Source organism: Apus apus, chromosome 11 (genome assembly GCF_020740795.1).
Source record: "Apus apus isolate bApuApu2 chromosome 11, bApuApu2.pri.cur, whole genome shotgun sequence".
Lineage (NCBI taxonomy): Eukaryota > Metazoa > Chordata > Aves > Apodiformes > Apodidae > Apus > Apus apus.
In genome coordinates, this window is record NC_067292.1 from 7,491,128 (window position 1) to 7,517,293 (window position 26,166).

The window sequence follows — 26,166 nt, forward strand, 5'->3', positions numbered from 1 at the left end:
ATGCATAACTAATGAGGACACAATCCTCAACAGATAAGCTATCAGGAGCTTCCAGATGCTCAGCGTTTCCAAAGAAACTCTGCAAGTACAACCTCTCCCAGCCTGGTCACATAAAATGACCTTAGATAAACAGTCAGGTGCTTTGGAGACTTCCAAGGAAAATATTATTCTGCCTGAAGAATAATGGTTTGAGAACAATGAGACACAAAAATCTCAGTCTTTTAGAATGACAAACTTCCGTAAGATTGAAATCTGGCAAAAGCTTTACTTCAAATTAGACAGGATTCCCTCTGAAATCTAATACTAATTTTGTAGCACTCACCCCAAGATTACCAAAGGATTTAGTTTATTAATTACTGCTTCTTCATATTTGGAATTACCTATGAAGACTTGCTAGACATCAGTACTTTTAGAACTTCCCATTTATCAGCCTATGTTTGTTGCTGAAATGCTGTATGTGATGAGGTGGGGATAAGGAAGAACACACACACTGGATACAGTTGTGTTTGGTGCTATTTCTCTAGACTTACGTTAAAGTCTGTCAAACAAAGCAACTCTTTGTCCTCTATCAGAAGCACAAATTTCAAATCTCTGCTTTGGAAAAAAGCTGTTAAACATTTTATAAACTGCATGAACACAGTACTTTTACAACAACTGATGTGATTCTGCATCATTTCCTCAAATCAAGAAAAATCGTGCATTTTTGCAGTGAAAAGAGAGACACTGAGCCACCAGTCTGTCCCTAAAACTCATAACTAACAATACAGAATGCATCTGAGCAACTTCTATGATGTAAAACCTTTCAAAAGATTTATATCCAGGAGTGAATTTTTATTCTGTGAATGAGTCCCTTTTTTGTTTTGTTTTTGTTAGCTCTGTTTTTATAACTAGACAATCAAATCTCCTGGAAAAGAAAAGGCTACCACGCCTTATGAACTTATTGCATGCATGCATAAATCTCCCAAATCCAGACATTTTAAGATCCACATCACCATATGAAGTCAATTAATGTCACAGGTCATAGAATGGTTGGGTTGAAAGGGTCCTTAAATATAACCATAAAGGTCCTCAGAAACTCTTAGAAATGTTGAGTGAGTTGACAGCAAGAGGTCTAAGTACTGAAAATCAGAATAAAATTTCATGTGCATCTATTAACTAGTAGAAGATTACTGTGGGACATTTAAATAGAAAATCACATTAATAATATGGCTAGAGGGGAAATAGTTAAGTTGTAGGTTACAATGGTGATGAACACAGGCTGCTGTGAACTTGAAAATATAATCCGAAATTACAATACTGTGTCAAAGGTCAATGCTAGCTTTGTTCATTTAGTAAATAGCTAATTGTATTTACATCATAAACCAGTAGAGTTGTTAAGCAATCAAAAATGTTTTTACAAGTGTATTAACAAATTGATTGTTCAGCTGTCAATTCTATAGAGCTGGTTGATTTAGAAACCTAACCTCACAAAACATGACTGAAAACTGCTTGCAGAACCTATTGCCTCTTTGCTGCATCAAGAGTTTTTAATAGTGTTCTCCCACAAGTCAAATCAAAAGCTACAAGCTGAGGTTCCTAAACAGCCTACTCAAAACGAGGAAAAGCTACTTTGCTACCAAATTTGCACTCCCACTGTATCAACTGGGTCACTTGCTAACATTTACTTGGCAAGCTACACTTCAAAACAGAACAGGTAGATGTAGCTTTGCTAGGTACCAGACAATTGTTTCCAGCCATGTTCCCAGAAGGTGGGTCAAAATTTTCTGCAGCCCAGACCTAGTCAGTTATAAAAGCTAATGTAGATCTGAATGATTTTGCATGCATACCTAGATAGATTTATTAGCAGTTGATATGTAGTTTCACTATTGAAAAGAGATTAACAGGTCCTACCTTTATACTTAGGAAACTATTAGGAAGTTGTTACACCAGCTGTTTCAAATTAATCCACCATGATCTTTTTATATTTTGGCATGAGTTACACAATAAAATCAGAGCTTCTTGAAAACCAAAACCAAAAATGCATTAAATTGTTCTAATTACATACTTAGGAAAAACGAGAGTATTCCATTTGTCACAATTCAAATCTCCTAGAAAATGAAAAGATATATTAAAGCATCTTACTTTGAATCTGTGTATGTTTCACTTCAAGATTTCCACCCAATGAAACTGTACCTTAAATTAAGACACTTTGCTGCCTTAACATTCTTATGACCAAGAAATTTATTTTCTCTCTTCACCTAATACATTAAGAATTTATCCTCAACTGAAAAAAAAAAACCACAAAAACATAGTAAACTACAGAAAAGTAATAGAGTACATGCAAAAAATTCCAGTAAATTATTCAAGCACTTTATTTCATTTTATACTAAGAGTTCAGGAGCTTTGTCATACACCTTTCTGTTGCCACATTCTTTATGAAACCTGACTGGGAAGACAGAAATGTGAAAGGAACCAGAGAAGATTTAGGAATACTGAAAAATAATAGAAGTTAGAAAGAAAAATAAAACCTGATTGGAACTTTGGAAAATTACCTGTCAGCAATGACATTCAAGCTGTGAAATGACGGCATCTTAATATCTTCATCTAAAGAACCTTGATTTGAAATATTTATAAAATACATGACATGAGACCCCTGGTAACAATGAGAACTGTCAAGTACTGAAAAGAATGAGTATTGCAATGCAATTTTTTCCCATCAGCCTTAAATCCTGTATTTCACAACTGGGAAAGAAGTGTAACCACCTACAATGCAGAGTTTGTTGTTGTTTGGTTGTTTTTCTTCCTTTGAAAGAATTACTTACAATGTTATCATTTATATTATCCAATTAATATCAAAGCAAGAGTAGGGGGGAAGTAAAACGTCAAGCATACGAAAACCCAAAAGAATTTATTTCTACCACCACACTGGCCACTTTTCTTCTCTAAGAAAGCTTATTCTGCACTGTCACTTCGGAGAGAGAGTTTAGGAGTACGAAGAACCTCCAAACTATCAAAAAAGCATGCTAATCCTTTCTAGCCCACTGTGCTTAGGAGACTCCATCTTTATCTAGGTCTCTTGGCTCTTTATTCCAAAAAAAGTGATGATAATGTTTTAACATAACCATGAAAGCAAACTTCAGACAAACAGTATTGTATTAAAAAATCTGTGCCATTCAGTTTTTTTCCCCATCCTCATCAATACACACCATTAAACAGCTCAGTCCCAGTGTTTCTTCACACCTAGCACAGACTGCAAAGGTGTGCCAAGAGATACATATGAGTTCAGCCCAAGGCATCTTTCTCAAAAGATACGACTTAAAATACAGACTTTAGCAATAATTTCTATGTTGCCAGTAGACCAATGTTTCGCCTTATTAAAACATCTTTTCTTCAACAACTATCAAAAGAGAAAGTGGAAAAGAATTCCTGGTGTGGACTGTAACAACCACCAGACATCTGCGGTTTCCACACATTCTCTTAGTCCATCGCAAAGACAAACAATTTGACAATGATGTCACAAGATTGCTGCAAGTTTCTCAGGTGTCTTAAATTATAATGTGAGCTGATTATTTTGGCAGACTTGGCAGGAGGTAAACCTCAGATTCCACCCTTGATCAAAAAATCAATTTCATGAACCCCACAGAGTTCAAATGTTTTTCTAATTTTTTGAAGAAATTCTTTGATATATAGCTGTTATGAATACTTGTCTAGTTCAAGAAGCTAAGAAAGAAGGGTGAAAGTCTGAGAAGTCATCTTGCTTGTCCGGAGAAATAATTGTGGTAATCTCTCCAGCACTGAGAAAAGGGTTAAAGAAAAGGTTAACATGCTTGTCCTCCCACCCACAATAAACTACATGTTCTTTGTTTCCAATTAAGCCATTTGCCTTCAAACTGTGATTTTCAGGTTGTTCTATTGATTTTATGAAATGCTGCAAAATGCTACTATAACATTTCTCTGTAAGTACAAATCTAAAGCAAGGCCCAAAACTTCTTAGTCTTATAAAAACATTAAATCTTACTTGTTACCAAACATGTAAGCATCAGAAAATTCAAGATTAATATTAGATATAATAAAATATTATTTCATAGTCCTATGCAATTGTGTCACTGGCTTTCTCTGCAACTTGTTTGTCCTCTCCTGTATCTGATCTTCAAGCAGCCATTCAAACCAGTTCTTAGATGAATAAGCAAGCTACAGATATGTCACTAACATTTCTTAGTCATGCAACCTCAAAAGAATAAGCTAGCACATTAATACAATATCAGTATGTTATTTAAAATGTATCTGGTTTTATTGCTAGTGGAATACTATTCAAAATAGTCTATACAGATAGGAATCCATTAAATGATAAACTTCTCACAAGTTGCTGAATGGTTACATGAATGTTTGTATATATTTAGGTGTGAATCTACATTAAGTACAGGAAAAGCCAAGGAACTAAATCTGCAGACCAAAAGTGCTTTCAGGCTCCCTACAATAATGTCCTACAAAATAAAATTTATTTTAATTAATTCATTAAATTAAAATAACTTAAATGAGCTCATGTCCCTTGATAATGGTCACAGAATCAGGACTAGAAGTCCAAGTTGAGCTATATTTGACAATACTGGCCTGACTTTTCAAGATTGAACTACAAAGGTTTGAAGTAAAACTGAGAATCACTAACACGCTCAACTCTTTCTCAGATGGAAATCAAAGAAGAAATCAATCTTAAATGTTCAACTACTTTAAGGTGAGCTATAGCTCCTTTCAGTAGAACCTATTCTGGCTATTAACAACTTCTGTTTTGAACTGGCTTATAAAACACTTAGGCTATCAGTAAATATTCTTAGAAAAAAATCTTCACCATTTCAGAGACTAATGCAGTTAAAGTATATAGATATCTGTATAACAATATTTCATAAAACCTTTTCAATTCTTCCATTAATAACTACAATGTTGCTTTTTTTCCAAGAATGATAAAAACATTTAATGATACTGACTATTACTGTTCTATGCCAGGTTAATAGAAACAAATCAGTAGAGGGATGCTTCACTAAGCAACATTAATTATATATACACACTATATATTTACAGTGAAATTACCATCTAGTAACTGCGATAAGCTTGCCTAGCAGCACCAGCTGTATAGAACTCCAGGCAATTCAACTCCAGTATGTTGTTAGCAAGCAACAAAGCCAAATACAGATAAAACTTACTTAAAGCAGCATATGATAGAGCAAACCCACATTTTAAAACACTCAGTTTACAGAAATATAAAACCTTTTGTTCTATCTGCTCTTGGAGAACAGACTACCTGGGTATGCCCAAGTAAAAATGCTTGAACTGACATCTAGTGCTATTTGAGAATGGTACAAGACAGCTAACAGCAACTGCAGAATAAATTATGAAAAAGAAAAACAAATAAGACACACAAAAAAACCCAAATAGTATTTAGCATCAGGTGATAGACTTGAGACAGCCATCACACCAATAATTCCATCCAAACAGCACCTAAGAAATCTATCCTCAAAAAAAAAACACCAAACACCCCACCAATTAACCACTAAAATCCACACTTGCAACATGCCAAAGCTTTCCAAACCAAGAAATAGAGGATCATTCCTTAGAATCATAGAATCATCAAGACTGGAAAAGACCTTCCAGATTATCAATCCAGCTGTCTGTCCTACAACCCCTAACCATTAAACCATCTCCTGAAACACCACATCTGCCTGTTTTTTTAACACCTCTGGGGACCGTGCTTCCGCCACCTCCCTGGGTAGCCTGTTCAGATGTCTCACCACTCTTTCTGTAAAGAAATTTTTCCAAATATCCAATCTGAACCTCCCTTGGGGCAGCCTGACTCCATTTCCTCTTGTACTGTTGCTAGTCACCATGGAGAAGAGGCCCACACCCATCTCACTATAACCTCCTTCTCATATGTGTATCCTGCAGTTCACAGGGACAGTAAAGTTAATGTTTAAAACTGTGTTAGATAATTTTCAAAAATACAGAAGTTGCAGAGGTCCATCTATTATTCACTTAGGAAAAAAGAGCTAGTTACATAAAAAGCTTAGAATTAGTTATAAGAAAACACCTGAGTCAACTTTGGTCAATATTAAATGCAGACCACTGAAGAGAAAAAAAAAAATAATCAGAATGTCAGAGTCACTGAATAAAACTAAAAATCTACCTTTCATATAAGAACTGAACAATAATAAAAGTTTTACATTTTCCTCATTGGCCTTGGGTATTTTGTTTCAGTTCATATGACCACTTCTGTCAACACTGGACAAAACATTAATTCCTGCAGATATATCTAATTTAAGCAAGTTCATATCTTAAGAATGTTATGACTACAAGAGGAACAGCAAAATAAGATCAGCTTCCTTTAAAATGCACTTTATACTGAGCTTAATCTTGCAGCACTTTTTCTTCTCCAATTTGATTTCAACATTGAGACATGCAATCATTCAGTAACAAACACTGACTGGTTGCCTTTATGATATTATATGAATTGTCATAAAGAATGTTTTCTTGTTGAATTAACGTGACAGGTATGTAACAGATTCTGTAAAAATAAAGTCACAATATGCCACAATATTTCACAATGCTCTAAAACTGACAAGCAGTACTCTAATTACTGCTTATATTGAAATCCTAAACACCATTTTCATATATTTATTTTGCTAGGCAATCTCTTATTTCAGTGTATCCTATGTTGAAAATGCAATTGCAGTTAGGAAGCAAAAATGTGATAGATTTATCCTTCATACTTATCAGAAAAATGTCAAGACCTAGCATAATAAACAGCTGGCAAGTCATGCAAAGCTCTGGATTTATAAACAGTACCAAACGGACAAAGAACTATTTGGTTTTATTTCTGTATTTTTTTCTTATGAGCTAGAAATATTTACCTGCAGTGCTTTAATTTCTAGAATTTATTCTAGAATTTAGTTACTCTTGACACTACTGCAAATCAAGTCAAGTAAATAAAAAGTGAATCCTTTGTCAGAAGCCCTTTTTGAGGACCAAGCACTCACTGAAGTTCTCCCAAGGTGCTGGTGTCATGAGAAGGAGAAAGAGTCTCATCTTCAATGAAACCTTCAAGGAGATTGAAGTGATGTAGGTATCTTCTGCCTATGCATATACTTAAGGCACCAGTAGAATTTTGGCAATAGAATTATTCTTGAAAATATGTGATTTTGTGAAAATGAGAACAGTTACCATAAAACCTATGTGTGAATGGCTTAGCAGTGCAGAGAGAAAGTGGAGCAGGGATTCTAATCCTTCACATTTTGCTAAATTCTTTGAGAAATTAAAACCAGTATTACTTTTTTTCAAGGCCTGCCTAGCCTATTAGCCACAGGCCCTTATTAATGTACTTTCAGGGACCCTCATTTGTGACAGGCACATCCAAGGAGACACTGGTAACCCCTCATCATCCAGGAACATAGAGTATTACCCTACTCTTGGACGCTTTAGCTAATCATACTCCATTGTGTTTTTAAGCTAAACAAATAGACACAGGTAGCAACACTAGCTTATGGTCAGTGTGTGATTTGCATCTTTAAACACTGTTTAAACATTTCTTATTCTGCATGTTCTGCTCTGTCTCTTGAAGTGGCTATTTTTAATTAGTCTTTGATACGCTATAGATATCTTGTTCTTAGTTTGCCACCTAACATGTTGCCAATTGTTTTATTCAGCTTCCTTTACTGCATTTATCATCATTAGAGTAATTATTTCATGTTTTCACAGCTTTGCTTCAGTCTAAAATTCTGGGTATGGGCTGTGCTCACCATAAATTTCAGTTCTTAACACAAACACAAAACTGTATTATCTTTTAAAAATGAAGAAGAATGCAAGAAACAGATAAATAATAAGTAATGTACAATTATTATACAATCTTTCAGTGATCTTTTAGGACCACAACTTTATGAACAAGCAGCTATTTGTAATATTTGCATAGCATGTTTCTTTCTATCCCTTAAACCAAATGAAAGTTAATATTTCTAGTCTTTAAAAATATGGACTTCTTTGTTGTTTTCATAAAAACAATGTATTCCAACTACAACCTGTTCAGAGCACAGACTATCACCTAGTGGGCATCCAGCTGAGCCTCCAGGCATATCTGTGAAATGTCTGTGAAAGTATCACTTTGTAAGACTTTTAAGATAGCAAGTTTTTTTGAAATATTTCTTCAGAAAATTTTAAATATGGATGAAAACCGCATACAGTGTTAGTATAGTAAAAAAGTTACTTTGCTGAAATTAAACTCCAAGGAGCGAGAAAAATGAAAAACATGTCAGAAAACCAAATGAGACCCATTTCCTTTAAAAGCAAAAATAAACCTAAATTTACGAAAACCCTCAAAATTTTGAATTTTTAATAAAACTTAACAAACTTTACCCAGAAACATAAGGAATGCCCACTGAATAGGTATCCTTTATAAAACTTTATAATTTAGAGCTAAACATTTATAGTAGCAGTTACACCTCTCTATTTAAAAAAAATAAATAGTTACTCGTGATGTTGGTAATAATTGCACTTCAAAATACCGAACCAGCTTTAATTAAAGCAGTTACTCTTAGTACCCTCAAGAGTAGACACCAAACTCTCAAACGTTTTATTCTGTGAAGCGAATAATAGCTAAATAAGGCTAACCACAGATTTAATTAAGATGGTGAAGTGGCTCCAAAGGAAGCCCTGTGGTCTACTGTGACAAACCACAGCCCAAGAAATACCACAGAAAAGTTCAACCCAGTGCAAATTAACCATCAAAAAAGAGTTAACCTAAGGATATCAGTATGGAATGTAAAGCTATCAGCTAACCAAAGCTTTTTTTTGTTTTTATTTGTTTTGTTGTTATTCTTCAAATCAATATGAGTATGTTTAGCTCCTGCATAAAAAACATGAGACCCAGCAGCAATGTTATGTTTCCTTTGCTAAGTAGGATGTTATGAATACATATCTTTTGAAAATGGTTATTTACTCTCACACCTACAGAAAGAACTTTTGCTTTTTTGCTTGTCTGGTATTTGGTGGTCTGGGGATATTTATTCCTTATTCTCCTTATTAAAATAAGGAGAGATTAAATTTAACTACACATTTTATTGAATATAAAACTCACAGGTTGGTTAGAACATGAACCATTCAATTGTTACTTTAATGCCTCATTATTCACTCAATCTGATTCTATCCAAATCCCTGGAAGTTCATATACTCCTTTGCAGTTTATCCTCTGTTATGAGCTCCAGTATCCCATTATACTTTCTAGTGTATCTTTATATGTCAGTCGATCTTTACAATGCAGCATCTCATTTCTCCATTTGCATTGCCTTTAATTCTCAATACACAGCAATCACAAGCCACCTTTCTAACTCCTGAGAACAGTTTAAAATCTTTCTCAGGCTTTTACCTTCCAAAGCACAGAAAGTACACATGAAAACACCAAGCCTGGCAGCAAAAAGTTACAACAGAAAGTACACTGCAGATGTACAGTACTCATAATTGGGATTTTCCTTGGCTACAACCAACTCACGAAGGCAAGCATGCAAAAATTCATGCTGGACACAAAAAGCCGACTGTAAGAACAAGTATTAGGAAATCTGGGATGTTGAGACCTGTGATTCCATTCACAGGGGAGCATAAGGATTTACTGTATACCTGTGTGCTTCAACTCTCCTATTTACGATGAAGAGAGCAACTTAAAAAGTTATGTTAAAAAACAAATCCAGCAAAAGAGTCAGATCTGTGACACAAGAAGGGTATTTTACTGACTATCCCCATACTTGCAGACACAGACATCTGGCAACTCTGAAGGCAAAACGGGTTACACAGCAAACAGCTACAAGGTTCTTCACAAGGTAATTGTCCACATTCTGTGTTTTTGTGAAATGTAACAAAAAATTTTCATCTTACCAGCATTATTTTAATAATCTATGCTGTTGTTCTTTTGTACAATATTTTTCTTAAATTTCCACTGCATTATATCTATATATGTGATCACACACAATGCTTCTGCAAAATCTTTGCTGAGATCTCCACCAACTTCAACGCTATAGCACTACCACTCTTATGCTCAAAGGAAAAACTTTTTTCTTTGAAAGAGCTGGTTATCTGGAAGACCATTTCTAACCACACCATATGCCAACAAAGCCCAGGATAACACAGGCATAAGGGTTAAAACTCTTTCAATACAAGAAAAAGCTAGGCCACCTGTCAGGAAACTCTTCTTTATGGCACTGCATCACTTTTTTCTCCATCAAGCCTGTAAAATGTTTTGTGTTTGTTTTTGTTTTGGTTGATTTTTTTGTGTGTGGGGGTTTTTTGTTTGTTTTTGTTTGTTTGTTTGCTGTTGTTTTTTTTGTGGGATTTTTGTTTGTTTGTTTTTTTATACCTCAGCTTGCTCCAGGAATACAAATCTGGAGTGGTGGGATTTAATATGCTTTTAATTTTTGTTATAAATTAATTATCAATAGCCTACATTTGCAATGTATTTAAAAATATTCTAGAATAAGGGATAAATGTTTCTATAGAAAATGTAGAATTCCCAGATGTAATTCACAACACCTTTACATTGATGTCTGTGTACCTCTAGCTGATGTTTTTGAAGCACAGTCCTGGCTGAAAGTTTCATATTTTTCTTGAGTTAGAAATGCCTCTTAACATTCCCCAGATTATTCCACTGATGCTTTTCTACAAAACATGTTGACTGACAGCACCATATTAATACTGAGTGCTCAAGGGACAGGGTGGATATATTTTGAAAAGGCAAGCAACAAGGGACAAGGGGCATAGGACAGATTTCTGTGTTTTACACAGCTCAGAAAATATGAAGGCTTTTAAAAAACTTACAGTAATTAAAAAAGCAAAAACAGACTTACCACAAACTGAGCATGGAAATCAATTTACAACATAGCACATTATGCAAATTCATAGTAGGATAATCTATATAACAGATTACTGGCCTAACATAGAGATCTATAACATGACTTAGATGCTGAAAAATCTTAGGCAAACATCACCTATTTTCTCTTCTGTAAAATAGCAATATACATTGAGATTCTCTAATGAATATAAAAATCACTGTAATAGTAACAAAATTGTAAGTTTTGAGGACTACACAATTCCTTTCATACTAAGAAGGCTCCAGTCTTCCTGCTTCTTATGTCTGTTAAGATTATTTTCATATAGTGTTCTCAAAGAATATTGATCATGACAGATAGGAGAATACTCTATTTCCAGAAACCATTCTGCAAAGTATATAAAGATAGCAAGCTCTTGGTTTCCCTGGTTACCTTCAATTTACATGCCACTGAATTAAGAACAAAAAAGAACTAATTTTTAGTCAGAATCCTTAGTGGTTCCATCCAGAAAAAGATTTTATAGATAATGTTAACCTCTGTGTTTTTAAGGCTCACTAAAATAAACAAAGAATAAATGAATTGTCAATACGATCTACAGAAAAAAAAAAAAAGCAATCAGCCATGCACAGGAAAAGTTTGAAATTGATCTTAGGATCACACACCTAAGGTAGGAAAGCAAGTATTTTGTGCATGACATTAGACTTACCTGATGATTCTGACTCATGTATGCTTTAGAGGCAAAAGTCCAAGAACATTGCTAAATTCCTTTTGGAGCTGGCTAATAATCCTATACAATCACAGCCCAATCAGCCCAATATAGAGAACCAATTATAAAGTACAGTGCTTTTACATATGGACAAAAGCTTACTATTTTTGGAGTGCAAGAGTAGGTTACAACTTTATATGAAAGGACTGACAAATTTGCATACAAAAGTGTGCTTTGATTTTTACCATGGACAGAATCAAGGTTGTGTTTATTATTTACAAAGCAAATCATAGACCAATGGTAAGTACCACCTCCTTCTGCTCTGCAGATTTCATGAGAACTATTTACAATATAACCTAATGGAGCCAGGAAAACCAGTATCACACAGCTGTAACAGTTGCAGTTGAAAGTCTTCTCTGATGGAAAGTAACCCTTGATACCAGTATTTTACCACTAACAATAAATGACATCACACCAATTCAAACAGGAACTATTCTCAATTCTTGCAACTTTCACGGTTGCGATTTCATCAGCCCTTATCCAGGAAACACTAAATATTACTAATGTCCTTTATTTCATCATGACCTTTACATTGCTTCACACCATGACATAACAGTATGCTTAAGAGTTCACACAGCATTACGAATACAGAAGCATTGTAGTAGCTCTGGAGATAAACAAGGAATAGTTAACCGAAGAGATGAGGGGTTTAAAGCTAGGTTGAAAATAGGGCAAAGGTTAATTGGGAAAGGGACAACATGAGAAATAGGAGGAGAAAGGGTAAAAATAAGGCAACCCTCGAGAAAGGAAAGAAGTGAGGTAAAATAAAGTATTACAGAAAACATGTATTCTCAGTGGTTTAAAATATGTATGGGTGATAACATAGATCAGCTCTCTGCTGAAGTCTATAAAATACAGTAGTGATTTTTTGCTACTGAGAATTCAGTTTCCACGTAAAAATCCTCAGTGCACTCCTTCTAACTTACAAAAAAATTCCTTTTTCCTTGGACTCTAAGTAGTTAAAAATAATTTTATTATAACTTAGATTGTATTTCTTCCTTTCTACTATTATTGAATCAAACAACTCCAAAAAGACAACAGAAATGGAAGAAAAAAATATTAATACAATGGTATTATCTTCAAGTTGAAGACTCAGCTCTGAATTAGGCAGACAGGGGCTTAAACTTTACATGTTTTTGTTTTGACTTGAATATGCTTTCTCTCTCTTTTTGCTGTATCAGAGAAAGTCTGTTTCTGGGAGAGTCACTACATGCTCTCCAGAATGAGTGTTGTGCAAGTACATGCTAGTAGTAACCTAATTTAATTACATGAAGGAAAAATAATGAAAATACTTCAGTCTGTTTACAGTGATGGTGTGTTTCATAATAAGCATAACCTGTATCTTATTTAAAATAACAGCACTTTCACCATAAAATTTATTAAAAAAAAAAAAAAGTATTTGAGCATCTTTGTATCCACCTGGTAAAAAGAGGAGTTCTCTCAAACACAAAGTCCAGACTGAAAGGAATGACATTTCAGCAACTTAAATTGAACAGATGTCAGAGACCTTTTAGACTTTCAAGGGCAATTAAAGAATAAAAGGACCATCAAATTTATAGCGATACTACTTTCTTTTTGTCTAGGTGAAAAAAAATGAGCTCTTTTTGCAATTCAAAGTCAGGACTATAACCACTGGTCTCAAAACATATACCATCTTGGGTTTTGCTGCTGGTTCATACCTTCTACCTTATTAGACAAATCAACTACCAAACAACAGCAGAGTCCTAGGTGTTGTCACAAGATTTCATAATTTTCCTTGTTAGACTATATGTAAGGCTCTGAAATGTTCATGTTCTTTTGATTCAGAATGTAAACTTTTTTCCCCTTTTGAAACAGATGCTGTATCTAAAAATCTTAGCCAAGAAGTCTGAAGACAAGATAGCTTCCTAGCAAAGAAAATTATGGGCTTCTTTAGGTCCCAGGTATAGGTTAAGGTCTTCTCCTTCCTGTCCATAAATGGATGATACATGTTGTCACATAATTTAGTCTAGAAGGACATTTTCTAGTTGAGGTCTTAAGCAAAAGGGTACAGAACAAAAAATCTCCGGATCTAGCACAATCATAAATGCAGATTATGTGATCCCCCCCCCCCGCCCCCAGAAGTTACCTGCAACTGTACTCATCACCAAATTCTATATTCATTCCAGTGGGAGGCCTTCCCAGAGGTATAATTTCTCAAAGGTTAACATGCAATTAAAGTAGAAAATTTATTGTACTGGATGGAATTTTTTAAAAGCAAACACACAACCTGTGTTTGAATTACTTTGGAATAGTTATTTCTTTTAAATTGCCAGTAAAGTATGTTCAATAAATCACAGCATTTGTAATTAGTTATTTCAATGAAGCATGTTCAGTATATCAAATATTCATGAACTGATTATACAAGGCAGAAATCTATGAAATATAGGAGATAATTGAGTTCCTATGTGATTAATCCATCATTGTTTTTGCAACAATAGCAATCTACATAGTCTGTCCAAGGTGTAGGGAACGTGTACTTTTTTTGCAGGCACACAACAAGATTTAACAAGCTGGACATCAATTAAGTGCATTCTGTTTGGTTGCCCAGTAGATACAGTCTGCTTAAACGTGCTTTCACTAACATGTATTGTGAGACTTTTTCTCTTGCAACCAATTTTCAAATATTCATATATATTTCTGTAAGGTGATAGTTGGGGAACACACGTGTGTTTCTAAATAACCTCTGCTTCTCTGCATCAAAACTTGCATATTAAAAAAAGGAAGTATAGGCTCTACATCAAAGCCAGTTAAAATGTATTTAGATATCAGTAAAAAGTTTTTGTAGAGTAGCGTGATCTGGAGCGTCACAGCAATGAGATCAGAAAGTGTCTTAAATCTTATTCAGACCCTCCTTGTGCCTCTACAGTCTCTCACAAAACTCTTAAGAAAAAAAAAGCAAGACAGACTATTGACACATTGTCCTGCAAAAGTGAGTAAAATGTATAAAAGCTTTCAAATATCCCAAGTCATTAAACATTGCTATGTCCAGCCTACTTTTATATACAACTAAATGCTGAACAAACCCCATCAGTGTCCAAATTAACACCGTGCATTCAACTTTCTACTCTCAGAATTTGCTAAATCAATCTATAGCTATAACATGTAAAAGTGAACAGGTGAAGGAAATAATCATAAGACAAAAAAAGCCCTGAAAATATCTACAGCTTTCTGGGTGTCTCTCTCAGCCAGCTGCTACAGAAGTAAGACAGAAGCAACCTCCTGGCTGTCAGTTTTGGATTTCATCCTTCAAAAAGGCTTTCTAAGACTTTATAAAAAAAGCAAAGCTATGTTTTCTACTATTGTGAGAGTCTGGTTTTAACTGTATCAAGTGACAAAACTTATAGTATTTTCTTCGGAAGGCTATTCTGCCATTTAAAAATAGTACAAGAGAAATAAGCAGGTAACAGGTAGCACTTACAGAACCTTTTATATCCTTAAGGAGCTCTACAAATATGACATAGTTTTGAACTACATCTGTCAGCAGCAGCCATATTTAAATTTAAGATTTTTTTTCATATGCCCTTATCTATTAAATTAAATATCTTTGGCATCAGGCACTCTCAGTGTTGTCATCCATGTAAAGCTTGCCCCTAGCTTCATCATGGGCACTGATGCAAGACAGCCAAAGTGCAGAAGTAGAGCTTCCATTCAGACCAGAATAAGATAAGTTAGTCATTCTAGCATCAAACCTGAGTAAAGCAGAAATTTCACTCAAACAAAATCAAGAAGACAACAAAAGATGACAGACTCTGCTTTGTCCAGAAAATACTATTTACAAACCAAATGAAAGGCTTCCTTCTTTCACTCTTTACTTGCACCCTCCAGCTTAGAAAACATCTTTTTCTTTTTTTTTTTTAAATAAAGATTGATGTTCTCTGATTGTAATATGTTATTTCACTGCACAATTATTTTATATCAATAAGAGGAAGAGAACTTCAGCACTTTGCATTTACAGTTAGCACTCAAGCACAGAGTGAATATTTACATGAATGTTTCCTTTGCTGTTCTAAGCTTTCAATTTGTACTCAGAACAGTGAGCTTTATGACCATCTTACTTTATTACTATTACCATACTTTCGTTACCATTGGCTACTGGCAATTTTCAAAAGCATGTGAATTTGTTGGTTTTGTAGCATCTGTAAAATTTTTGAGAAGATGAGTTTCCAACCATATAAATTAAACCATTTTGCATGTGCAAACTACTCAACATCGCAAGTGAGTTGCCTCACATGAGTGTGAACAAAAATTCTCAGGAAACAGTTGTCTGGTCTCATAGTTGAAAACCAACTGAGCTGCATTATATTTTCTTGCAGAAAACCGCTGCAGTCTTTTACAGGAACAATTTCACAAAGATTTCCTGGGACATATTGAGGGAATTACCATTAAAAAGCCTCAAGAAGCTAGGACTCACTGCTGAGAAGTACTAGCACTATTACATTTTTAACTAGGCAACCACTTCAACAGAATAATGATCACAGTTTTAAAAGTGGACTGACACCTCTGGTCAAGTGTGGGTCCTTCCCATTTTTTCATGTGCTTTCACTCATAAAATAGAAAAGTTAAATTTAGAAGACCAACACAGTCAGTTCATCCTTATGTAACAAATCTGCTCCAGATGTGTTTGCTCTGATACAACAACAACAACAACAAAACATGTGATATGGTTTTAAGGAATAAGTATGTAAGAAAATAAGATCAAGGCACAGTCTGCCAGTTTAAGTGGAACCAACTGTAATCTGCAAACAAAATATTTCAAGAGGCATAAGCTAGATTTTTTTTTTTTCATATTTAGTGGGTAGGGTCAATTTTCCATTGAAGTTAGTAGAGAGGGTTCCAGTTTGAACACTTTTTCCATCTTAGGCAATAAAAAAAGTACAAGCAGGAGGGGATAATGCTCCTTACTCACTCTGATACAGTAATTTATTTTCCATAGTGACTCAGCAGTAATAGTGACAGAATCAGCAATAACATAAACCTGCTATCTAAATATTGCTATTTGTACTTATTAGGAGCAGTTTCACCATCCCTTGAGCTCAGTCATTTATGCAGCTACATCAACAAAAAAACTCACATCCAAAACCAGCAACAGTAATACTAGAAAAAATAAAAATAATCAAAGCTTTGAAAGGCTCTGATATTAGATAAACTTTCATCTGCTTACAAAGAGGCCTTTAGCTCTGCTGTCAAGTAGCCCATCTCTTGTTGTAAACACTGATCACAAGTCCCTTTGTAAATGTCATACTATTCTACAAAATAAAGGTTTATGCATATACCTTGTGAAGAGAATTACCACAGTGCATATTCAGGGGTTAAAGAAAACCTTCCTTTATTTGATTTTTATACCTAATATTTGTGTTGATTACAAACAAAATAGTAAAATTAATCTGCAGTTAATGAAGAAGGCAGACATACTACCGGAGTGGGGAAGGAGGATTCCCACCCCCCACAATCATTCATTATTAACTGTTCAGATTGTAATTACAATTAAAATTTCTGTGGATTCTCAGTTTTTTTAATTCATACAACAGAACATTCTACTGATAAATGGAAAGTGTGTAGATATTTATTAACCTACTTAAGACATACTTCATGGTTCTATGTTGTGCCTAATAAGGTTAGTACCCCTATAAACTCCTTCACACCCTACCACTCAGATTTTCCCCAGTTGCTTCCTGATAAGGGCACTTTTTCCCTGCTTCTAGCAATTCCCAGTAAGAGATTTTAAGTCTTGGACCCTTTTATCCTTTCCTCCCAAGAGGCCTCCTGAGAGATACTTTGCTGGTCTATCAACCTAAGTATATGCTCTATACAATAAGATATTTGAATTTCCCAGCTTCTATTTATCATATTCTCTTCTGAACTTCTCACTCACAGCAATCCCCAAATCATCTCAGTACTTGAAAAAAACTGAGTAGTCTCTTTTCTGTGGCAAGATTATTTAGCTCTCCTAATTATCTTCTACACTGCATCACTCTTCTTCACTGTTGCTTGAAACCCTCTGAACAGAAAATCAGCTTTGTAGTTTTTGCCTTGATATCTTCAATTTCTGAAGCTGTCACTGGTAGTTAGTGTCAACATAAATAACACAGTTTAGTGTTTGAGAGCATGTCTTTTTAACAGCTGGCTGTATCCCAGTTTTACCATTTACTGTTGGTCACAAAGCTTTTCTCATTTGGAGAGACTTGCTGTTTACCTTTCCCTGCCCAGCCTTACGGCAATACTGTTTGACAACACTGTTTGACAACATGAGGAACACTATGCTACTTTGTATGCATTTATAAAGCCAAATTCTGCCTATGGAGACTAATTTGGTTTTTATTATAGGTAGCATAACTGACTGATCTTCTTCACCAGCAGAAGCATTTATGTGGCTCAATACAAACAGTGCTTTTAATGCTATAAAGGTTTTTTACTGTAGTGATACTTTCAACAGTAAATGTGACATCTCTCTGCATTGTTTCTGGGAAAATTGATTGTGCCCTGTGTCAAACCACACATTCAAAAGTGCAATATCTAAATACATTTTAATGACTGTACCCATCACCTGCTCACTTGGCCACTATAAATATTGCCAAATAATTTGTCTCTAAAGAAATGGGCCTTCTAGCATCCTTCTCAACACCCTATTAAATTTGTTGAGTTTCCCAGTTCTGAATCAGTATCCAGTTTTGAAGCACTTATGAAACTTTTTATACAATGTAAGCAAGTTAGATACACAGTACTGGTTGATGTTCTGTTTTACAGGTTTCACCAGAGGCAGACTTGATAACAAATCCACTGTCAGAGCAGCTTCTCATTTATTTTTTAAATTCCTATATTTTTTTAAAATACCAAGTACGTTATTTGTTCAAACACCTTAAATCAAGTTCCTTCCTGTCATCAAATTCATTACCTGGATCATTTTTCATTACTTTACCTCAGGAAGTGATGTTTCAAAATAGATTTTAACACCAAATCAAAAATACACAAATATTACAAAATTCAAAATTTAGATGGTTGCTTAAAGAACTAATGTGAAAGGAATTTAAGATTATTCTTTATTTCAAAATTGAAGCAACTGTATAGATAGACAACATTATATCGTCTGCCTTTAGGTTTAACATCTTTAGTAAACACTGAAACCGGACTCCTCTGTTAAGAAAGGGTGATTGGTTTAATTTCCTATTCCTTAAACAGGATTCAAAGGTCTTTATAGACATATGACTGCACACATAAATGCAAACACCTTAATGCTAACATGTATAAATATGTTCTATCAGTATTGACAGTTGGCCAGACAAGGAGAAAAAGAGTCAGATTTTATTAGGCAGACTGCTTCCTTCTAATAACTGGCCCTCTGTCTAATAACTGGCCCTCTGACTGAGGGGCCAGACTCTTGATCATACTCCATAATTGAGAGCTGATAAGCCTATCACTTAAAGATTATGTACAGTTCCAAGCAAAGCAGTGCCTGAATTAAGACCTTGCCTTGTACTTATCTAGAAACAATTGTCTTTTTATGTTTGAAGATTCTCAAAAAGCCAGATATTTGCCTTTGAAATGCAACTATCAGTCAGTGACTTTGCTGGCAGAAAGGTGAAGAAGAAAAAAAAAAAAAAAGGAAGCTTGTGCTATGTTTTGCATAATAAAATTGCAGAACACAAACCTGATGTGCATAATAGATGTTACATGTATCAAATTACACATTCACAGATAAATTTTTCAAAAGGGTGACCTTCTACAATCTCTTATGCATTCTAGGGCAGTGTTAAAAACACATCTAACATTTGAAATTCAGATTGTTACAGTTATAAAGCTGCTGACTCATAATATCTGAAAATGTAATAGCAAGTAGGATTTTGATGCAAGATTTACTGAACCTTTATAATTTATATAAACTATTAAATTAACTCTATGCTACTTAGATGCACTTGTACAGAATTTCTCATAAATTTGAGCAAGTAATACTTGTATTTGGCCTATTTTCTTTTTATTTTATTTTTTTCTTCTAAATTTAAACACAATCAAAATATCTCAAAGCTCCTCTATTATTCTCAAAATCCTCTGAGAGGAGAGGGCCAAAATAATAAATGTATTATTGCATTTGTTTTGCAGGCAGATGGACTGCAATCCAGTCTAATGAGGATCAACTGTCTTTAATCCTAATAAAAGGCCAAATTCTGCAAAGCACAGCTGTGTGACCTTGGCTCAACTTCAAAGCAGAAGACTACAGCTGAACTGACACAAAGAAAGCATATAAGCTAACAATTTTTTAGTAAATTGAAATAAACAACAGAAACTTTCAAGTTGGTAGTTGTTCACAACTCAATTAGAGAAAAACACAGGCACGAAGAGGCATAAAAACTTGAGAGGGAAAATAAAATTAGTTGGGAGGCAGTGATTCAGGAAGATCAAGAATCACCAAATTCCAACAAGCAACATGGGTTGACACAATTCCACCTGACTGATGACTTCCTTGCCAGCAGTGACTCATGGGTGAGTCCACCAAGGGCAGTGAATACTTAGCCTAACCTAGTTCCAGCCACTTGCTTTCCATATTAGCAAATAAATAGCTCCTTTCTATACAATCAAAATCATATCTTCCATTCTTTATGACCTTTAATGACTATTTCTTGATTTTTTTTGCCCTAAACAAAATCAGACTAATAATTCTTCGAGACCCAACTGGGTCATTATCAATACCTTGTGCTTTGCTATTTCTGTGGGTTCCGACTGCCTTCTGATTTTCTGTGTTCTAGTTCTTCACACACAACTCAGTTGTCTAGAAAATAGGTGTCTACCTCTACTCATTTCATCATAAAGATTTGCACTACTCTACTATCTCAATTTTTCTATCATTGCTTTCTTGGTAACTATTTTGAATTCTCAGCTCATTTAGTCTTTCACGCATTCATACCTCTGCCTCACATGTTCCTCAAGGTTTCACTCCTACAATCAGTTATCACCCCAGTGTTTTGTACTCCCCTCAAAGAAACTGAGAGGGGAGGTGTTTTTGTGGTGGTTTTTGTTTTTTGTTGTTTGGGTTTTTTTTTTTTTTCAAAATAGGTCAAGTAATCTAAAAGGTAGCATGTAAAATTCCATTCAAAAAACAAATTATGGACAAATAATAATGCACTTAAGACATACAAAGAGTTCCTGGATACATGCATTTTAGAACTTTTTTAAAGCTCTGGTTGCAAATGAGTGAAAAACATCTGAAGTTCATTTTTTTGCAAGGAAATTATGCATTCCCTGTCGGCTTATGTCATAAGGGTCTTTCACAGCAATTTAACACACTGTTAATTTTAATTTTCTTCCAAAGTACTTCTCTCCCATTTACCTCAATCTGACATCAGTGAATGATTTCTTCACAATACCTGAATTCTGCTCTCATGAAAATGCACCATTTGCAAGGACGTCAAAGCCATTAATGCTCCAATACATTTCCACAAAGTATCTGCAGGGTAACATTGATGCAAGGTCTGAGACCTTGCATAAGTCCTCTGCATCAGGAAAAAAGCTCAAGCATGTGCAAATGCAAAGACAAATATAACTGCCCCTGACGGTCCCCAGAAAACCCTTCAGTTGTACTTCTGATCTGCTTCATTTCCTCTACTATATCACATAATTATATCTTTTGTTTTGTATTATACCTTCACATTATTAATCAACCTATGGATAACTGTGAATGTGCATTATCTACACTCCACATCAATCTTCAATTTCTTCATGCAATCTTCAAAACATCTCTTGTTCCTTATACTTCAATATATTCTCTCTCATAGTCCCCCTGTGATTTCCCCTACCATATCTTTGAATGTTCTCCCACCAGGTATCAACATGTTCTGTAACCTTTATAGCTTTCCAAAGCCTAAGATCTCTTCTTTGCTAACAGATACTCCCACCCATATTTTAAATTATTTCTTTATTTTATTATTTCTTTTTTGTTCAGCTGACTCTTTGTGACATGGCTCCTTCTCACCCCCAGTCTCAGAGGACGAGTGGCTCAGTCACAATCAGCTCTCCTTGATTATTCAGTAAAGATGGAAGGCACTGTTCAGGGGTGTATCTTGAACAACAGGCAAACTAATACATTTTGTATGACTGCTAGTAATATAATTTCCTGCTAAGTGATTTCCAAATATTTTTCTTATTTACTAACTCAGATACAGATGAAAATCACATAAACAGTGTCTGAACAGAAGGCTACATTTTATTTACACCTATATAGAGAGACTTTTATGAAGTGGTATGATTTCCTGTGCTTAAATACACTGTTGTTACTGTATTTGGACAATTCCAAAATCTTTAGGCCAGTCAGGAATCAGTTTGAGAGGCAGCTTGGCACATTAGTATATGAAGCTGAAGGCCTACCAGCCCAACCTCTTACTTGCAACAAATTGGAACCGAGCTACAATTCAAGCTCTCTCAAGCCTTCTACCCAATCTGATTCTGAAAAGCAGCCATTATTGACCTGTATACATCAGACACCCTAACTAGACATTACATAGTTATATCTAGTCAACCTATTGAATACAGTTCTAGTATTATCTAAACAAATACCCTCATAGTCCACAAACAGGTATGACCATTTGCATAGTATTTTCTTGTGAGCAATTTAACAACCATGTAGTTGAGTACAATGCATGCTTTGATAATGCACTGCAGCCATGTGCTGCAGCCTAGTAATTTCATCAGCATTCCTGAACCATAGAGAAGGACCATTAGGGTGTGAGCAGCAGCACCTGTAGCCATCACCCCCTCTATCCTTTTCAGCTCTCCATAAGATAGCTTTCTATAGTTCTGTCCCTCACTGCTGGACAGAAGGCTGTACTCTAACAGCTGAGGCCAGGAGCATAACTTGGTCTTGATTTAAGCTAACTTGGCAGCAAAGCATTAACACATTGCAAAGCTTAACTTCTATTCCTCTAGTCCCTCGTACTTGGTTTCATTTGCAAGATGTTTCCCTTACTGAAACAATGGACAAAGCACAAGCTCTCAGACTTCTGCCTCATGATTAATAGTATCATTTGCTAGTTATAAATCTGATTTTAGTTCTATAAATAATTCTAAAATTTTAACAAAAAGGTACCCTGAAACAAAAACGTAATGAAAGCAAACAACCAAAGAAAGGATAATTGGATTTTTCTCAGGCTATGCTAATCTGTAGACTATAAGTGCTGTCTGGTTACACTTGAATAATGCTAATTTGCATGTAGCTGGTAGCACTGGCACGAACCACTCACACATTAGATCACAACACCTGACACTAAATGCTCTTTCAGACACCTAGAATTTCATACCGGAATTAGTTAATGTAGCATACTTAGACACATAAAGCTACACTTCCTCTACATCTATAAATCACAGGAGATCACTTCTAATACAATTTTTTAAAAATCCAGCATGCAAGTATTTGATCCAATATTTCTAGTAAGCAGAAGCTAGCTCTAATCTATGTATGCAATAGCTGTTCATGCTTTGCTTGGTGAAAAAAATCATTCACACATTGGTATTCAGACAGTAAAGATCATAATGCTAATGATTGCTTGCTGAAAAATCCAGTTGTTCCCAGCTGTAGTGAAAGCAACATGGCGCTAGAAGCAGCTGCAGCACATCTTCACTATCTAGTCTTAACTGAGATAGGATTCCTATGCAAGCATATCAGTGAACGATCACCAATGAGTCCCAGAAAATGTACCAAGCATGGGAATCTCATGTTTGCATTGAACATTAAACAAAATGAAATTAAATTGGTATCAAAAGTCTTGTAATTCTTAAATCACAATGCCACCTTTTCAATTGGTGTGTGTGTGTGTGTGTGTGTGTGTGTGTGTGCGGGGAAAGAAAAAAAAAAAGCATTCTCTGAGGTTTCCAATAAAGCTTTCTTTGAACAAAGGATTTGCTCATTAAATCCAGGGCAAGTCACAAGTGTTATTCAATTGTATTAAAACATTACATTAAGTCATACATATATTCTCACATATATTCTTCCTTATAATACCATTTCTCTAAAGAAATTAAAAACCTATTTAAATTGCTGAATATTTTAATCTTGCTTAGGCATTTTGAAAAAGAGCAAAGTTTAAGAATCAAATGAAGAAGAGTTATGATAAAAGAACAAATCCACTGTTTAGCCTGCAATCAGATTGAGGTGTCCAGGACCCTTGCATCAGGCTCCCTGGTTTCACAGCAGCACTTGAATCTATTCACAGGGACTTGATTCTAGAATCAGAGCCTAGACCATTGCATGCTATAAACAAAAACTCTTACATACACCCTTTGAGCTACCATAAGCTCTGCAGCTAGAATGAGGGCTCTCTATATTGTTATGTACTTACTTACAAGTTGGCCTCTAAATATACTGCATCATTCTGTCCTAATCCTGGCAACCCATCAGCAACTAAAGGCATAGTCTGAAACAATAATGAAAGTATTATAATATTTTAAAGCCTTTATAAAATATCACTTTGCAATGCAAAATAAAATATATAACTAAATACTCAATCTCAAAATACAGCTTATTAGACCTACCAAAAATACTACTTTCACCAGTCCTTCCTTCTCCAAGGAGCTCAGAGCTTCAGTGAGAATTGCAGGGGTTATGACTGCTCATTCTCTAACCACAGGGAAGAGTCTGTTCCTGTTTGGAAGCACATTATAAACACAGTGTCCCAAAAATACACAATCCTGAATTGAAGACCAGTTTTAACAACCAAATTACACAGGAATATTCCTTGTTGAGCAAATGCTGGCTTACTCTGTCCCAGGGATCTAATTGTTATGCTCAGTTTGGTCCTAGCTTCTCAGTCACACAAGATGTTGTCCTCGCTCTGGACACCCTTGATCTTTCTGTTTAATCCTCTTAATCGGCTAGTATTTTGATCTACTTTCATCTTCTGATGTTATCCTCTTCTCTTGTAAAGCATCTGATTCCAAGACCATGTCCATCAAACTACAATTTCTTAGCCTGATGATTTAGTTCACTGCATGCTCTATGATCCTTCATGAAATAGTTATAACACTAGATATACTACAAATATTTCTATAGTTTCGTAGTTTACATTCCTTCATATTTTGGGAGTTTTTCACACTGCAACATAACATACTGCAGTTATGACAATAATTGTATCATGGAAGAGGGACTACAGACAGCTACTTTGGAATCCAAAACCTGAAAATAGAAACATTTCTACTCTAAGAGTGAAATACCACTGATATCAGAATAGCCTAACTAGCACAGACACAGGACTTTGGAGTCCAAAGTTCAGTTTCAGGCTCTACGAATCACCTCAATGACTTAAACAAGTCACTTTCATTTCTGTGGAGGACTACTGCAGTGTAAGAGCTAAGTGATACAATGCTGACTATTGGTAATAATAGCACAGAAACAAATATCAAACTCTGTCAGACTTCTGCTAAAGCCAAAAAATGCGAAGAGAATTGTTGACACATACTTGACATCATTAAGTTTTGTTTTTTTCTGGACAGCCATCACAATTACAGAGTAACCAGGAACACTGATGACTGCTACTACTGCCACACAGTATTCTTACATTATGTTTTGTTGGGGGTTTTTGCCCTCCCACACCCCTCCCCTTCACGCTCTCATTTGAAATATTAAGTCTAATGACTTTGTATACATAATCCACTTAATTTCCAGGAACACCCTATTCACCTACTTGTTTAATATCAAAGGCTATTGTTTTAAATAATGGAAAAAGATTGTTTTAAGCTGGCTTGTTATCTAGCTGACAGATTTTATAACATGCTTGTTAATGCCTGACTACTAATAGCTTCTTTGGGACTGCTTTTTATCTAAAGATTCTAGAAGGATTGGAAAATCATATGGAAGAATTCTGAAACCAATTCCACCTTTACAAAGAAAAAAGTAAAAAAATTAATTTAATTTTGTAAATAGTAATTGTATCCATATAGAATTCTGGAAGTGCACAACCTTACTGCATTGAGTGTGCAAAAATAATTTAATTCAATTTTGTTACAAAAATCTGAACTTCCAAACTTTTACTTGGGGCTATAGTACTGTTTGTTCATTTGCCCATTACCTCTCCCTTGTCAAGTATTAAAAACAGGAGGAAATTTTGGGACTGATATGGAGTAGCCTGTAGGTTTAGACTGTTTATATGTCTTTCATGTGAATCTGCAGGTACAGATATAAATAAAACCTATACTTCTATACATCATGGCCTCAAGAATTCAACAGTGTGCCTTGAGAAGTACTGATGCACAAATTTCAGTGAACTCAGTTGAGGAGCAGCATTCAGAGGTACTTCTCTGTCCCAACAGCATATGTTTAATTAACATTTTATATAGTGTTTTGCAATGAAGTTTACAGGAAAACTGCATAGGATAGCCTCCTAACTTTATTAAAACAATTTTTATTATTTTAAATTCTAGATATTAAAGTTTGTCTGCATAAAAGTGTCTCAGAATCAAATACTCAATCACCATTTTTTAATATAATTTCAAAACTCCTATTGGAGAGAAGAATCTTATTTTTGCACATAAAGAAATTTCACTAAAACAATTCACTGCTTGAATTTAGCA